The 16,842-nt window shown below is 35.8% G+C and overlaps 1 long non-coding RNA gene across 1 annotated transcript in view; it reads right to left on the bottom strand.

The window, feature by feature from the left end:
* The window catches only part of LOC128081900 (uncharacterized), a 61,272-nt gene extending 44,431 nt beyond the window's left edge, over window positions 1–16,841 (bottom strand). The window contains exons 1-2 of the long non-coding RNA XR_008207456.1: window positions 16,403–16,841; window positions 4,865–4,966 (exon numbers count right to left, since the gene is read on the bottom strand). This is a non-coding gene — a long non-coding RNA (uncharacterized LOC128081900). The remainder of the gene's footprint in view (window positions 1–4,864; window positions 4,967–16,402) is intronic.
* Window position 16,842: the final 1 nt, after the last annotated feature.

Genomic DNA, 16,842 nt, shown 5'->3' with positions numbered 1-16,842 from the left:
GCATTTACAGTGCTATACATACTTGATTTCAAAAAAGAATGTGTGCTATACGTGTACATTTCACATCTCCTTAAACAAATACATGCCTTTTCTCAATCTCATTAAAACTGTAACAGCACAATTCCATTTAATGAACTTTTATAAGAAAAAAAGCAGCAGCAGTTCTTTCCCTAACTACGATGGAAGAAGTGAACCCCAGTGCAAATGGGGTTGTGAGACTTCACCTGCTATATGAAATCACTAAGCTGACTGAGAGATAACTTCCAAAGCATTTCACTCAAAGTAGTATTCAACTACTTTCAACCCAAAAAGCATTCAGAACAGCAGACATTTTTTTTTTTTTTTTTTGTCTCTCAAAACTCCACTTTCTCACTGCTCATTCTTCTCCCACGGGACACTAGAACATTGGAAGTCTGGTACCCAATGAGGAATACAAGTTTTGGCAATAAATACTAAGCTTTAGAGAGCTCAGGAAATTAGTGGTAGAAACAGCAGTCTATTAGATCCCTTTCTTCCCTACTGTCATCCTTCCATAAACCAACTCCACAGACCTACTAATTTCCAATGATGGTAAAGTACCAATAAAGGATACCTAGATCTATATAGATCATAAGAAAAGGAAATGCTATGCAATTTCACCTATTTCTCAGGGATGGAGAAAAGGCAAACATTCTGCTCATATACCTCTCATTTGTACCTTTTCAGTCATATTCCTAAGGAATTGGAAAAAAAACTTGGGATTATTAAACTTTGACAAAATCATTATCCCTTGTGCTGAAGGTTGAGCCTCATGTTGAAAAAAAAACCAACAAAAAAAGAAAAACGTGATTCAGAATGCTAACTTCCCCAAAGGCAGAGAAATCTGAATGCAACCACTTCATTACTGGGAAACTGGTAGCACCATACTGGGAAATGGTGCAAAATGTCAACAAAATACAGCCTATTTTTATATAACTAAATATTCTTGAAGCATATCGAATACAACAGTAACAAGAAGAAATTTAGCACAGCTCATGAAGGTATACGGTATAATGATAAGAGGAAGCAATATATACTAAAGAGTTGATAGTAGTTTTCTTTTATCTACACTTATTCTAGAACTGCTTAGTCATTGATCCAAAATCTATTCTCTTTTATACCTTGATAGTTTCTCATTGCCATCCAAGTACAGGACATAGTAACCACTGAAGATTCCCTTTATGCTTGGTTTCTAGGCAGTATATTTAGAATACATACCCCAGGTATTCCTTTGCATCTTTTCTTGAGTCTTTCCAAAATATTTATCACAGTAAGCTGATCTTATCACATATAACATAAACAACAATACAGGAATGTCAGACAGTCATGATACTGAAATATATACTTAAAAATCAGCCTTTGGAACTAATAATGCAGTTACCAACTCTGAGATCAAAGTTGATATCACAATGCTGAGTCTGTACAGTAACAAAGGAACATGAAGAATCATTCTGGAGCAGGCCTAACAGGCAAGCTCATAAAGATAAAAATGTTTAAATAGATAGGAGAAAAAGAAACATTCTGGCCTGAAATCTCTGAAACAAAAGGAATGTGAGTGAAATTGCTTCCTTATCCTTTCACTCAATTCTTTACCACCCCAGTTGCACTTTCATTATATCTTGAACATTAGCTGGAAATATAACAGATATGCATCTGTGACCCATTAAAACACAAGGTATTAGATTAAAAAGTTCACACAACTTCCAGCACTTCAACACATTAAAATATTAGAATAATTCTAATGTACAAGCAAATTCTATGCCCCTGTAATGCCACTGGCTTTCTGACTTTATTATGTTTTGCCTAGCAAAACTTGTTAAGAAAAATAATTCACTGACAACAGTGGGGAGAATGAACAGAAAATCCTGAAGTTTCTTAAGTGCAGTGAATACTGTTTGCCCCTGAAAAACATTATTCATCACATTTTCTGACCATCCCTACCAATACAGTCTCCTATTATGTCCTTTTGGTATTCAGATTAAATATTCAAAAGTGTGTTGTATTGACGTCGTCAGATGCTTAAACAATGATTTTAGATCACTTTGGCAACAGTATTTACTAAAAATGAATTGCACCATTTCAGAGAATCAAATAAAACAGAATTTAGTCCTGCATTGTACCTCTTTATGGACAGAACGTCCCAAAGCACTTTCTCACACAACAGCTTACTGACAACAAGTGAGTACAAGAAATGCAGTAAACAACATTTTCAGCAAAAGCTCACATAAATTCATAAGCAATAGAAATTCTTTCATTGAGAAGACTTGTTGCCCAGGAGCATAGAGTTTATTTCTGTTCTTTTTCACAAAAAAGACCTGAGACAAGTTTTTCTTCAACAAGATAAGGATCCTCTCAGACTCTTCACATCAAATTTGTTAACTGGTTTTACTGAGGTTGTGTGAAAGAATTCCTCTTCTAACAGAATATTGCAAATTGAAGCTTGAACAAAATAGTGCTGAAAATATTGCTACAGTGCAAGTATCCTGATGTTTAGTGTAACCAATACTGCTGGACTTCCTGGAAAAATATAAATATACATACCTCTGCTGATGACAACACAACATAAGATTCCTAGAGCAGATTTAGTTTAATTTACATCAGTCGGTGAAATAAGAAATTTATGCCTACAAACACATTATATGCATACACCCACATTGCTAGCAGATATTGCATCACAGTTAACATACAGGAAACAACAGAATCTAAGTTGCAGAACTCAACAGAAATGAGACAGTCATTCTGGGATTCTTCATTCCAACTCTCAATGGTTTGTGAAGAGAAAAACAGAGCCACCAATTCTTGGAAAAAGGAATTTTTCAGACGCAGTCATATACTTATCTTCATTATATCATAATTGCAAGTATCAAGATCCCCAAATTTTAGCTTCAGAGGTGGGTATTTAAATACCTCTGAAATTACAATCACATAACTGCCCATTTTACCTAGCCCACAGAAATATTAATTTCCAAAGTCAGGTTCACCTTTCTCTGCTCATTTTCCTACTGTCTAACACTCTACTTACTCCACTGACTGATCACTCCAATTGCTGTATGTAATTCCATCCAAAGAGACTTCATTGTCTGCTCTTGCAACAAGTTTTGGTTTGTATGCATGGTGGAGGGGAGTGCTATTGGAGAAACTTTGATAGTCAATTCCAATCAGGCTCTTGAGTTGAAAGGCACTACTTTTGTAGCATGGAATGGACATCCTGGAGAGTAACCATGGTTTAATATTATTGTTCCTATTTAAAATACCCAACATTAACATTTAATGAAATTAAAAGCACTTCAAGCAGTATATCCACTAAGGGTCAAAAACAGCATTCTAGAACCTAATGGAAGCCTTCCTTTATGCTAGTGCTGTCCAAATCATTATTTGTCTTTGCTTCAGTGCTGCCTCCAAACTTAATTACTTGCCTTCCCTTAGGGCTGCAAACTGAGGCAGCTTCAAAATGAGGGTGTCTTATATTAAACATATTTTAATTACTGTCTTCTACAACTGTAACAGTGAAAGTGGTTCTGATAGTCAAAGGGAATGAGTTTTCATTCACTGAGATCAGTAAATAGTCTCTTTTGGACATATACAGAAATACCTGGTGCTCATGCTTTAAATAAATTATATAACTACTTTAAAAAAGAAAACAGGAACATCCATGGAAATTGCTATCTTTACAGACTTAGAATCCTTAAAAAAAAAAAAAAGTACAATTCTCTTCTGGCTGGCTGCAATATTATTTAAAAAAAGCTATTAAATTCAACCTGCTGAGTAAAAGACCAGAAGTCAGGGCTGGAAAAGGGTATTGGTTTTCAAAGTAAAATTTGGAAAAACAAGAACATTTTCGCATTCATTTTTTTCAACATTCTTGAAGACATTTATGACTTATTTGATATCATTTGAAGAAAAAAATCAAAAGTGTTTCATTCTAGAGCTACTCAACAATTAAAATAATGCCTAAATATCAACAAGTTTCTGCAGCTTTGAACTAAATCAAGTGGACTTTCATACAGTCATGACAGTGCAGAAGAATATATATATGAACCTGCCAAACCCACAATCCTTTAAACAACACTATCTACTACAAGCCATGGCAATAGCAGAGTTTTGCTAGTCAAGCTTCAAATACATTGGATGAGAGAAAACCTAAGCAGATTTTCCTGTGATGAACATGGAGCAAATTGCAGTTTCACTGAACATTCAAATTTAGTCGATATGGGGTTTGGACTTTTTCTACTGTTTTTAATTAATAAAAATAAAATTTTTTTGAAAAAAATATAACAGTTCAGTCTGTTGGGTTTTATTCCCCCCCATGCAACAGATACCTGCACTCACTGTGCATCCAAATACAGCTAAATAAATGAAAGAAATGAAAGAAAAAGGAAATAAAGACTTAAAACATTCACCAGAAGGGAACACAGGTAAAGGAAGAAACAGAAGAGTTCATTATTTAAAAATTAACAGGCAAGTACCCTAGGAGATAGGAAAATGGGAAGAACAGCATCTTTTCATCTTTTCTGTACATTTTAAAATGAAACAATAACTGGTATACTGTGAGAACACTCTTAACATTCTATTGGATACAAACATTACTGGGCATCTGATGGGAAGCTAAACAAACTGAATATGATCAGACACAGAGTTGAAGTCACTTGGAAAATATTTTATGTGTTTTAGCTAACTCTAAACTTCATTTTCTTCAACCCTTCATTATAACTAGCTGGGAGTTTCAAGGCTTGCATATTAACTGTCTGAACTATTTTGCTATTTTGGGATTAACTCGCTTTTCCATACTGACAGTTGACTTTTTCCTTTAATAATAATATAGAAATAACTTGGCATTAAAACTTACAGTAAAAGCAGCAGGACGAAACAAAGTTCTTCTCAAACTATTCAGATCATTGTCCCCTTCTTTTTATGGAGCAAGCGTTCCATATCTTCAGGCATTCTAGAGCTACAATAGAAAAAAGAATAGGATCAAAATCTACTGCACCTTCTGACAATCATTAATATGTCACTAAGAATATGATTTGAAGTCCACCGAATTTAAAGGCAGCCATCTTAAAGACATAAAATGCCTTAATGCTCTTCAATTAATCATTCAATATATACAAATTAAAGAACAAAAGACAATTTGCAATTTTTATTTTGGCACACACTACTTCTATATTTGTACTTCCAAGTCACCTACCACCAATGTTGATCAAATATCTAAGTGAAGGACCATATCTACAGTTCATTCCTTCGGTTTTCAGCAAACTCTCTGTTCCAAAGAGTCTTGAGATGTATGGAAACCACAAGCTCTTCAGACAGCGCTGAGACACGATTAAGCTTTGACATCTGAACTGTCACTGTTAAGAAATGCATACCAAATGCAAACCTAAGCTAGCTGGCTTACAGGTATACAGACTACACTTAAATCACAAACCCAGCTATGCAGTTACTTTAGATGTGAGAAGGTAATCTGAAGTAAGCACACAAACACTGTGCTTCTTTCTTGCAATATGGTTAGACATCTGAACACAACACTTTTATATTGAAATATAAAGAACAATAAAGAACACCTTTTTATTGAAAACAGTGGCCAAACAATGACATCTGCTGATACTGCAGCCTGCTAGACATTACTGGAAGCCCCCAGTTCGTATTCATATCCTCACAGTAGCCTACAGAATCACTTCAGGACATCTGAGAAATTGTAAAAGCTTTGGGTTAATAACTCATTCTGAATAGCCTATATTTTCATGCAGTGTGCATCCAGGTGGTGCTATGCTTAATATAAACTTAAGCTGTCAAATTTGAAGAAAAAAAGGAAGCATTTGTTCTTTTGTTTTAAGTGTGAACCCTGGCATAATTTATTCATAATACAACAATAAGCTGTCAGCTACCTTGACAACTGAAAATGAAGAGTACTGCACTGCTTGAATATTCCCAGAAATTTCTGTATTACAAAAAGAATAGAGAGAAAAGACAACACATTGAAATCTGCAGCCAGACTCCACACGCAAGGAAACTTCATTCAGACGCCACTGCATTTGGATCTGTAGAGCCCTTAAGTCATAACAGCCCATCAGAAAAAAAAAAAAAAACACATGAAGCAATCTCAGCATATCTAAAAATGTTCATCTGTCCTTTTGAAACAGTAATTCAAGTATTTAAGCTCAGAAGAAAAAGAAATTTTGACAGAAAATACAAGGAAAAAGCATGTTAGTGGAAGAGAAACTGCCTTAATTGGGTAGTTATGAGTATTTGATAGGATTATAAAAAGGCAAAACTGTCAGAATGCAATTCCTCTCCTGACCACTGGCCAAAGCAGCATAGATTTTAGAGAAGATTAAAAAATTACCATAGTTAGTACAGCCTCTCTCATAGAAGAAAATTTAAAAACAGTGCTTTGCTTTTCATTTGTATTCGCGTGAGAGGTAATTTTCACTCATTTATAATTTCCCACTTAATTTCTTCAGCTTTCAAGTTTCTGTTTCTAAAAGGGAACATGCCCCACTGAAAAGCCACTAACAGCCAGGAGCACTAGCACACATATGGTGCAGATAAGCAAATTCTTTAACTGCACCAGGAGCATTTATCCCTGTTTGAAGCATTATTATCCTGCAAATAACAACTTATCTGTACCAGAAGCTGCATCAACTCAGGTGCACCAATAACTTAGCTGCAGTTAGAGCAAGTGTCCACTGCAGAAATGCTCCAGAATGATTAAAAGTAATGGGTCAAGAGAAGATTGCTGCAAGATTTTTATTCATCCTTATCCACCGAAGTGCTTCTCTTCTCCACATGAGCCATAACTTTCCTATTCTCCAAATTTTCACTTGCTATTTTTAAAGGCTAACCATCCTGCTGACCTAAAAAAGCCTGCTATAGCTAAATAGAAACTCAACAGAAAGGGAAGGAGAAAGAAGATCCTAATCCACGTTCAGTGCCACTGAGATGTGACTTTTTTTTACCATCCACACAGTGGAAAGAGGGCATTCCCATTTATTCACAAAGAAGAGTCATGGAAGACCTTCATGTATGCTGCCTCTGACAAGTAAGGAAGCTTTTACTTTTTCCCTACAGCTAACAAGTTTACTTACAAGTATTTTCTAATTACAGTTTCTACAACAAAGGGCACAGAGAAATACATGAGAAAAATGAAGATGTACATTTGCACATCAGGAATCAGATGCATATTTCACTGGATTTCAGCCTTCAAAAGACTAGTATTTGACGGTCCCCATGTACATACACACTTTATCTACAGCAGATAGCACATGTCACGCAGAAAAAGCTGAAAGAACAGTGAGTTATCTCAAAGAAGAAACATTTGAATTAAGAAAAAGGCTTCAGAATAGTATTTTGATAGCATCTGCCATTTGTTGCAATCGACATAACACGAGGGATTAAAGTCCGTACACGGCAACATACATACAGAACCAACACGTTCACATTAGCACTTCTCTTTCCATTCTTTCCATTCCAATCCCTCCTACTATGAATATAACCTCCCCAAGCAACCTGGGAAAAAAACATGACAGCAAAGGAAGGAGCAGTTACTTCAGCAGCATTTCTGTGAGCTTCACAGGGTCAGTTCCTTCTGAGTAGAGGAATGACACAGCATACCTGTATTACTCTTGGCCCTTGCAGTCAAGGCAGCATTTCTTCAGCAGTAGCATCTAGCCAGTACAAACATTCCAGAAGAAATATTATGTCTTGTCCCAGTACTCTGCCATTTTATTTATAGCCATAACTGCACATTAAATACCAATAACTACAATAAAAAAAAAAAAAACAAAAAAAAAACAACCTTTTGACTATCCTGAGAATAGTAGGAATCACACCACTTTGCTGTATAAACCTCATGAATACCACTGCCCTTATCAGACTAACATACCCACATAATATCTGTTATCTTTGCATTTTATTCTCTTTTCAATTATCAATACAATTTATTTCAGTTATCAGTTACCAACAGTAACACACTCAAAAACAGCAACAACAATAGGGCAGCAAAGTCCTAGGCTACAACAACTGAGGTTATGCTCAAACACAACAGTCAGGGACACAGAAACAAAGGAAGGAAACTGCTTACATTCAGAAGGCCGCAGGAATGCCAGCAAGATCCCCTCACCTCCACTGCCAACCCTTAAATGAGGTCTGAGAAGGGGCACACCCTGGCTCCACCCCTCCCAATCACTCAGGTACATTGCATGCACCTGAGCTCCCCTGGGTTGGCCCTGCCTTCCCACCAGGTGCTCAATCACTGCTTCAGGTCACGACTTTGCATTTCCACTATACCAATACTCCGGTATTTCCAAATGCAACAATTCTGCTAACACTACCAGGTACCCATAATAGTGGAGAAAATAGCTACTGAACAAAAACACATCATCTATTTACTGTATGTTAATGAATCAAATGCACACATTTGGCATCTATCTAGAAATTCTTAGCATACAGGAGAAATTCATTTCCAAATTGCAATTTTTACAGCTACTCCAACAATCAGTATGCAAAGTAACACTTCATTATCATTAGCTGAAGAATTCTTGTTTTATTCCAGTGTAAGTTAGCATACCCTGGTGCTCCAACACCATGAGAAAGATTGCCTTTCTTGGGATTTGGTATCTATTAAAAACATATTTATTTTCATATAACATATTACAGTGTGAATAATAGTTTAGCACAATACATTTTCTTAGTTCACCAAAAACCAGCACACCCTTCATTTTTCACACAGCTCTTCTGTGCTCAAATGCAGCAGGCTAGCCTATCAAAAAGCAGTTAATCTTTCTGAACAGGGGGTGTGACATTTCAAGAAAATAAATCCCTTCTTTTTTTTCCCTTCAGTATCTCTAGAATAATTTCTTCCTCCTTAACACGTACTTCAGCACATTTAACTCAGTATAGCTGTAGTGTGTGAGACCATAAAAGATGGTACCTTTAACTCTTCCTGTTACATTCTCATTATCTAAAATAATTAAAAATTAAGGGAAGTTACAAAGAATATCTATGAAAAACCAGCTTCAGGGAAATTTTCAGTTATCCTTCCACAATTTTGAGGAATCTATTACTCCAACAATTCATCATTTTCTACTGTATGCTATAAGAGTCAACTGGTACTGTTGGATTCTATGTGTTCTATATATTCTAGATACTCTAAAAATCTCTTACATACAACTACGCTAATCAACTAATCATTTTTTCATTGTTGTGAGCAAGTTTAGCCAAAAGATAAATTTTATTAAGTGAGCTAGTGAAGATTCAAATGTCAGCATATAGTATGGATATTGCCAGCTTCTTTAGCTGCTAAACCATTATTCTAAAATGAGACTGAAACTACTATCAAGTAGTTCTTGAAGACCAAATGTAATGATCGTGGGTTGTGTTACCATGCAAATTACATAACTGCACCCATTTTCTATATTAGCTTTCATGTGAATGGGTTAAAAGTAGTTAGAGTTCTTACAGCTCATTTTTTCCCTCCTGGAAGATTAAATGAAGATTGAAAAACATATATCTTGAGCCTTTCCAAGCATTAGTACTCTTCCAGAAGAGTACATATAACTTTGATTTTTATTCAAATTATTTTACCATTTAACTCGTATTTGTACTTCATAAATAATGGCAAGATTTAATGAGATGGTTTCTATGATAAAGACAGGCCTCATTATCAAAACATAACAGGTCTGATATGATGGAAAGAAAGTTTCAAAATTCTGGTCCTACTAAGGGGCACAATCCTGAATGAGTCCGCCTAAAGGATTCTTCCCTGAAACCAAAATGTCTTGCAAGAAATCAGCATATGTTTGACATTCTACACCCTGTCCAAATATCTTGGAGGAATCAGCACTTTCTTACAATATAAAAAGATTATACACTCGCAACGCACGCAATTTAAAAGTATACGCTTTTTCTTCCTTGAAAATCATGCTAACTAATGAACCTACTATAAATTTATTCCTCAGTTACAAAACAAAATAACATAAATATATAATGCAAACTAAAAAAACAGTTCTTTAAAATAAAGTTAAAAGAAAACTCACTAACACAAAAATGGGGAATTTTTATAACCGAGTCACATACCTGATGAGTGAACAATAATGGCCACAAAAAACTGTCTGCACACCTGCTGCTAATTCTTAAATAGTCTTTCTCTTTAATTTTAAAAAGCTTTCCTGATCATAATAGCGCAACAAATAGATATATAGATGTGAACATTTTGCTTGCTTGCTCTGTTTCCATATTTCTTACAGTTTGGGTCTATTGAGACATTCTATTTTACTTGTTTGAATTATATGTGAAGACAAACATTTTATAAGTTACAAAAATTGACTAAAACAAATTTAATAGCAAGTAAATTGTTCTGATTAAAAGACCTATTCATAGGATAAGAACTGGGCTCAGACAATAAATAAATTACGGTTTTGCATCAAGAGATCACCGATATTAAGTGAAATCAAGTACTACTTGTCTCTATTTTAAAGAGAAGCGAGGGTAATGGCATTTACAAAAGAGTCTAGAAATGATAAATTACATCTTACTGTATGAAGTCAAAGGCTAAACTTATTATTGCTCACCACAGGCCAACCTTAACCCTAGGATTAATGCCATAAACAAAACAGAAAATTCAGTTTGCACACATTATGCACTGGGATAATGTCTCTGAAGAATTACAAAAGTGAAATGATGCCCCCTACTGCTTTCAGAAAATGTTTCTGTATAAGCAGGGCCTTTTGGTTCAAAGGGAAATTATCATGTAAAACCAGTGAACATGTATTTTCAAACTAACCAGTGCTTATTAGCATGACATATGCCAAGGACAATTTATTTCTTCTCTGGCTTTTAATTAAAATATATGAAGGGCTTTGTGTGGTAGAGGAAACTTGGAAACAAAGTGAATATAAAACGTACGTTTCTCTGAAACTACACATTTGGGTAAAGAAACCATGAAGATTTTCACTATTTGTGCTTGTATTTTTCTTGATGTAATTCTGAATACATCGAATTCCAAGAAATAACTTTAAATAGTAATGATGTTTCTAAAATAGTAAAGCTGATAGGATTGATTTTGCTGTCATCTAGCAAATTGACACAATTAATTAACAACTAACATAGATCACACAGAGCTTTGAGGTGTGGAAGACCACCGTTCAATTCCCAACTCAGTTGTACGGTTCTGGTATCACAGCAACTATTGTAATGAGCTTCTTGGTGGGCAGGGAAAGCAACAGGGTTACTGTTTGACATGCTTTTCAGGGTAGGAGTTCCAATACTAAAGAGCTATTAACAGTTCTCTTTTTTGCATTCTGCTTGTAAGCCACAATAGACCCAATTATGTCAATACAGTTAACTCCCAAATCACACTGCTGTAATCCTCAACCTCTTACAGATATTTGGACATAACTTCTCTACTTGGAAATTAGACATTAGCTACATTATAGCCTTCAATAATCTGGTCTTTAGTATTGTTCAGAATTGAGAATTGAGACAAAATTTAAAATCACTGTTACCTATATATGTACAAGGCTTGCAGAGTGAAAAGGCTACAGTTCAAAAGTAGAAAAATAAACACCATCTAAATCAGTAAGCATTAATCACTTTCCAATCCTCATCTAATATAAATTGCTACAGGTTAACTGGGCACAGAAGTAGGCATAGGTTTAAATAAACACAAAGTGTTCTAAGTCATTGGAGGTGGTTTAAAACTAGTTAGTAGTAGTAACTGACCAGGCAGGGAATTCTATTAATTATGTTTCTTTCCATGACAAAATTGCATTTGACAGTACTCAAATACAGCTCAAATACAGTCAAAGATAGTCCTGACTTCTTGTGCTCCTATACTTATGAAAAGGGTATTGTTTGAGGATATAATAGAGGTGGTAGGGGACTGGCAGGACACCAGTATGAAGAGGTCCATAATGTGATTGACAAAAGTTTCAAAAATTTCATCTGTCATATAATGTAACCTCCAAGTTCCTTCTCCTAGATTTTGATCCAGAAGTTCTTATCAGAATACAAAACTTAGAGCTGTCTTTTATAACTTCTGGTGGAACAAACTGAAATGGAATCATGCCTTCATGCAAATGTTTTTTTTTTTTTAATTTTCCATCACTGTGAAAGCAAGCACGTAGAAGGAGGCATCCCATTGCTCTAAGTATGCTTTCTAAACGTTAGAGACTTAAAGCAATTTCAAATTTTTTCTGTGTCTAGAAAACGCTTTTCACTGATATTTAATTAAACTATCTTTGCTCTGAGACATACAATAAAACACGCTGGAAGCAAATGTAAATGCATCACTGCTTTTATGTAAGGAACAACAGGTCAGTTTGATAATTATGCCACTATCGTGCAAGCTTAGCATGTCCGATCAGTCAAATTTAACTGAAATTCGGGACAATATTCTATTTTACAACAGCTAGCGATTAATCCCACTTACATTCATACAATTACATTAGACAGTATTCCCACAGAAAGTCTGCAAACCTGATTCTTGACTGCATTGTTTCCATAAGGATCTTTCAAAAGACAACTGTCAGTTACAATGTAGATGTATCAGCAAAATCTTATCTGTATCCAAGAAGTCGTCATATAGAGAAAAAGTTTGGTCCTGCCATCTATCTATACATTAAAGCTAAAAAAGCACAGTAGATTCTATGGGGAAAAATATTCTTCTTTAACTGAAGAAAATAAATCTTGTTCTTGTTTTTGTACAAGAAAATTTAAGCTAAATATCGCCATTCCCTACTACAGTCTCTACATTCAAATAAAATTAGAAATTAAGATCAGTTTCTGGAAAACACTGCTGAAGTAATCAGTGCCCATGCACGTATCCGACCAGGAGAAATAACTTAATTCACTGGAATGTTATACCATACCATGGCCAGACAAGCACTTATTTTTATGCCAGTGTAAACATCCCAGAAATCACCTGTGAGGTCCTATCTTAAAAGAGGGTTTACATTTCTGTAGTTACACCAGGAGCAAGATGTTCACTAATGAAACTTTTATTTACTTATTTATTTTGTAAAAACCAAGAAAAAAGTCTCCTGGGCTGCAAAAGTAAATAGTAAAATAAAGCCATAGTGATGCTCAGAATCCTAAGTATAGCTTTTGATGAACTAAGAAAATTGCTGTAAAGAGCAAGACTAATGCTTTCATTTTTGCCACTGCACAATCTTTGCTCGTTACCTATTTTTCACCTCAGAGTGGCAATTGAGCAAGGCACACTCGCAGCGTATCAGCTGAAGCCGAGCTGTGATTCCTCAGACAGCTGTGTGATGGTGATACTCATTCAAATTCCCCTCGTTCTTTCCACAAGTAATTCAATAGTGCTCACCACCCTCTCGCAATAAAGATTATACTCTTATATTATCACTTGTTTTGCAAGTCATTTAAGTGAAACTATCATATTTCAATACAGCAAACACACAGTGTGGAATGTTAAAATTAAGTCATAATAACACAGCTAAATATTTACATTAAAAAAACAAAAAACAACAACAACAAAAAAAACCTACATTGTTTTCTGGAACATTTCCCAGGCTAAATGATGGCCTTTGCCAATACACCTGCAGCTCTTCGCAACTAATTAAGAAACCCAAGCTAACACACTCAAAAAGCTTCAAAAAGCAAATGCAAACTCCATTGCACAAGAAGAGAATTATTACCAACATTCAGCAATCAATGCATGTGTAATTGCAATACTTTTCTTTTTCTTCCTTTCTGAAAGATTCAAATGTTTATAATTTTAAAAAGAGTTTGGAACAAAGAAAGGTAATTAATTTAAAATTAAGGGGCAGGTACAAAATCAGTAATAGAAACTGACAGTTGCGAAATCTATACCTTGGGTTATTCTCAAACAGTTTTCCTCTGGAAACCAAAGAAATAAAACAAAAGGGTTCATTAAGAACTCTACGCTGCAGTCAGCACTACAAAAAGGAAGCTTTCTGAATCACAGCTGTCCAGCAATCACACAGATTTTCCGCTACTTAATCAGAGATAGCAATAAGGTCTAGAAATTTAACCTAGAAGAAGAAGAAACAAAAAATAATACCCATTAATTAAAGCATATAGCAAAATCTCCTAATGAGACCTTGGTTGAGATGCATAGAATTGAGACGCTGCATTTTAAAAAAATTTGCTACTGCAGTATTTACATTATGATTACAAATTTCTGCTATTCAAATTAAAGCAGGATGTCTTATACATCCCAGTACTTTAGGACTCCAGCCTACAAGTAATAGCCATATATTAAAACTCATGCATGAGAATAATACCAGCAAAGGCCATAATATTAGTGGCAAAGATCACAGCAGAATCTGTGGAGTGTACCATCATTGACTGCATAACTCATGGATCTGAAAGTATTTTAAGATTCAGTTTCTGTTGCCTGAAATGGAACAGCTCTATTTCAAGTACAGCACTCACGCCAAACATTTCAGGAAGGCCCAGCTTCACAAAATCATTTATGCAACCACTTATTAATTGCAGAATATTTCCTGAAAAGCAAGATGTTGCTCAATGTACTTTAAAACATATTTAGAGTATTTCTCTAACGTTAATACAATTAATGAAAAACTTGGCAACAATTAGCTTACTTACAGTCAGGACAATTTGTATAATATCCCACTGGTGTTACAAAGGAAAATACAAGCGCAGGCATTCAGTGAACAATTCCCTCACTGTTACCAGTTAAGCACTACATTTGCCCTTCCCTAAAGTAAGGTTACAAGATGTGACCAAAGCATCAGGAAACCCCAGCAACTAAACAGGACCTATCACTCTGGATATTCTACTGTGAACAACAGCCCATAGTCTTTCAACCTTGACAAGTCCTCTTTATCAATCTGTTATAAAATGTAAGAGAATTTCTGGTGTGCTCAGCCTAGCCAAAATCTGGTTTTAACACACCTGAATATACACCTGGAACAAGAGGCTTGCAACTTTTTCAAAGAATGGGGAGCATTACGGTAGGTCTGCAGTTTCAAATTGGAAACAAATAATCTAAATATTTTTCTAGTCCTCATTCACAACAAAGCATGGAGGCAGTTCCAACTAGTTTTAACAACTGAATCATGCTTGTAAACATAAGTAAACCTTTTCTACAGCACTGATCTTTTCCCCTTACAAATGGTTCTAGTTTATCGTGAATGTTAAAATATCACATTCTGCATAAACTTAGCACGTTGGAGCACAGTCTTATGGAACGTTACTTACTCACTTGCAATGACCTCTCTGAGAGACCTTTCATACCACTGTAACGCTAAAAATTACCACTGAATACAGATTATAGAGAATTATACAGATTACAATAAATTCTGCAGTAAGAGCAAATTTTACAACATATATGTAGCAAAATACACCATCTATATAAAGAGCACCAAGCATTATCCACTTTATTAAGAAACTGGTACATTTTCAGCTATCCTGGGGCATTTCAAAAAAGTAGTTTTGACACACGTGAAAGAAACAAAAGCATCTTATTTCAGCTTTTTAATTATATTTTGTACCTTAAAGTTGCTTATCATTTCATTTTCACGTTTTTTCTTGTTTATAAATTGTAAATTTTCTTGTTTACAATTGCATTTATAGCTAACAGAGACTATAATGCAGCAATGACTGCAGTGACCACTTTATAACAGCCGATGGCACCAACCACCTCCAGAAATTGTCCAGCTACCCGGTGTGCCTGTTAGAACATAATATAACTCATGGGAAAACAAATAAGTTTAAACTACAAATAAGGGGATTATTTTTAGAAAAATAAAAAATATCTTTGGGAAAATCGATCACTTTTCTTAAATACAACATCGAACATTAGAACCATATCCTGTTCAGAGCACAGGTGTAAGTCACCCCGTTTAACCACAGCAACAATTACATTGCACTCAAAGATATAACGCTGTAAACTCAGAGAACAAAAAGCTTACAGCTGTGCGTATTTGGTGTGACCTTCAGATGCAGCTGATTGCAGTCTGCCATATAGTTAAGAAGTTTCTAAATAGATAAACAAGCGTCTTTATCAAAATGATACCCTGTATTTACACTCTCCCACTGTAACGTTGTCTATTAACGGCACAAAATAGGAACATTTAGATGCAGAAGATATTCATCCTCCCTCTGGAGGATGCGTTTAATGAACAGCTTTGAAAAACCAACACCACAGCAACACCAGAGAGATGGATGTAATCCATGGGGGATCAAGTAGTGAGAACTTGGGGGATGTCAGTTATGTTCAGGTTAGGAAATGAGAAAGACTCAAAATATTTACTCTTCTGTACAGCAGTTGCTTCGTACTGACAATTGCAGCTATTCAAGAACCTGGTGCTCTACTGGTGTAAGCTACTCTAACTGGTGGGACATTTCTCCCTTTACGACCGCAAGGGATAAAACTTACTTCTGTTTTTAATGGTTGGTTTTTTGTTTTTCGGTTTTTTTTTTTTTTTTCTGAACGAAATCCACCACGTGACACCGGAACACTGCCGAAACCACTAAGGAGGGCTCACGCAAAGCTTCCAGGCTGCAAAAGCGCACAGAGGAACGAAATTCCCTCGCTTGAGGGAGCCCCTCCCGCGCCCTCCCTCGGGGCCGCCCGTGGCGGACGCCGCCCGCTCCATGCTGTCGGCTCTGTGGTGGCGGCGCGCGGCACTAAGGAGCCCCCTTGCAGCACACGGCAGCACCATCCCGTCCATAGCGAGAGCTGAACGGTGTATTAAAAAAAAAAACAAAACAAAACTGCCTCGCTATACCCCGGCTGGGCTCCGAGTTCTGCAACAAACCGCCCACCACGTGGTAAAGGCGGGGCGATGCCTGATAAAACGAGAAGAGCCGCCGCCT

Source organism: Tympanuchus pallidicinctus, unplaced genomic scaffold (assembly GCF_026119805.1).
Source record: "Tympanuchus pallidicinctus isolate F22 unplaced genomic scaffold, pur_lepc_1.0 scaffold22, whole genome shotgun sequence".
NCBI classification, from domain to species: domain Eukaryota; kingdom Metazoa; phylum Chordata; class Aves; order Galliformes; family Phasianidae; genus Tympanuchus; species Tympanuchus pallidicinctus.
This window is presented reverse-complemented; position numbering and strand designations above follow the sequence as displayed.